At 41.5% G+C, this 1,678-nt stretch overlaps 1 pseudogene across 1 annotated transcript; it reads left to right on the top strand.

Moving 5' to 3' along the window:
- Positions 1-376: 376 nt before the first annotated feature.
- LOC306666901 (NADH dehydrogenase [ubiquinone] 1 beta subcomplex subunit 10-like) lies at positions 377-1,028 on the top strand (annotated as a pseudogene). Its single transcript has one exon. The product of its transcript is annotated as an NADH dehydrogenase [ubiquinone] 1 beta subcomplex subunit 10-like (transcript).
- Positions 1,029-1,678: the final 650 nt, after the last annotated feature.

Here is a 1,678-nt window from a genome sequence, read left to right on the forward strand (position 1 = left end):
ATTTCCTAAAAGAATCCCTCTTACACACAAAGAAAAAAGAAAGAAAGAAAAAAAGTCTAATAGGCAACATTTCTAAAAACATGCTAAACTCAGAACCCTATGCAAACACCCAAGTTACTGCCTATTACTCATATAAATTGCTGGGTCAACATTGTGCATTGTTCCAGATAAATTTATAGGGACCAAATGGAAGTACTAAGGACATATGAATGGCTAATGAAACGAGCTGTGTTTTATAAAGAAACTATTAAAATGTTATGTAATTATGCACATTAGATTCCTAAAGTGTACTCAGATGGTCTTTGTTATAATTTTTATATCAAACTGCTTGATTTATATTTACAGACAAATTTCAGTTACAAAATGAACATTAACAATGCAAAATAGAGAGCGATCCATACCCCGCACCCAGCGAGCGAAGTCCTGTGCTGCGTCCACCAAAGTAGAGCCTGCAGCCAAGTTCGTGTATCCCGAGCCCCCACACCGCACGCCGGCGCCCTCCCCGCAGACCTCGCTACCCAACCCCATCGCCTACTTGACGAAGGCCTTTTACCTCCTGGTGGGCCAGCCCGTGAACCTCGTGAGAGAATTATAGAGCAACAGCATGCCAAGAACAGGTATTATTATTATTACCATGGGCAATACCGCCGAGTGCCAGACATCACGGAGTTCGAGAAGAAGGGCATCCTGTGCATTTTTGAGGCCGAAATGCAATGGAGAAGGGACTACAAAGTCGATCAAGAAATTGTCAACATCATCCAGGAGAGGCTTAAGGCCTGCCAGCAGAGGGAAGGAGAGAGTTACAAGCAGAACTGTGCCACTGAACTGGAACACTTTGCCCAGGTGGCCAAGGCCTACCAGGACCGCTAGCATGACCTGGGCGCTCATTTTTCTGCTAGAAAATGCCTGGCAAAATAGAAGCAGAGAATGTTGGCAGAGAGAAAAGCTGCTAAGGAGGCTGCTGCCGCCTGAGGCCTCAAGACTGACTTGCTGCATTGCTGAAATAAAGTGATTTAACTCTTAAAAAAAAAAAATGCAAAATAGTATTTTTAGCTAATTTTGAAATGTTAATTTGGGCTTTGTGTTAATTTTGACTGTGTTCAAGGCCTCAGCAACTTAGCAAGTCCCTGTCTCAAAAAATAAAAAGGACTGGTGACATGGGTCAGTGGGTTAAGCACCCAGGGTTAAATAATGATATTTATTAATCTAACATTTTAGTGATAGAGATAAATAGAATATCAAGCCAAAAATCTTAAAAGCCTCTTCTCTATAGAAAAATAATTTGTTGTTCATGTTCTCGAAGGCCTGAAATAGAAATGTAGCAGTTTGGTTTTTTTGAAATTTATTTTTGTAATTTAAAAATTTTTTTATTTTATTATTATTAATAAATGTAGCTGTTTAAGAGTCAGAAATGTACTAGATCTGAGATGGTGTTTACTGGAAGTCACCATCACCATGCTAACTTCTGGGCATCGTGAGCGCTGTTGCTCTCTCAATTTCTGAATCCATCCAGGAAAGGGTCTTGCTCTTCAGGTCACAGGAACACACCCTTACACTTCCTCGAAAACCTACTTCCTCGTAGCCAAGTCAGCTCTTGTTCGTTCCTAGCCCCCAGTTATAACAGGAAACGAGCTGTCCAAACTCAGGCACCTCTCAGGCGCTCCTAGCTTGGGCTGAC

The sequence above is a fragment of the Sciurus vulgaris genome, assembly GCF_902686455.1.
Source record: "Sciurus vulgaris genome assembly, chromosome: 7".
NCBI classification, from domain to species: domain Eukaryota; kingdom Metazoa; phylum Chordata; class Mammalia; order Rodentia; family Sciuridae; genus Sciurus; species Sciurus vulgaris.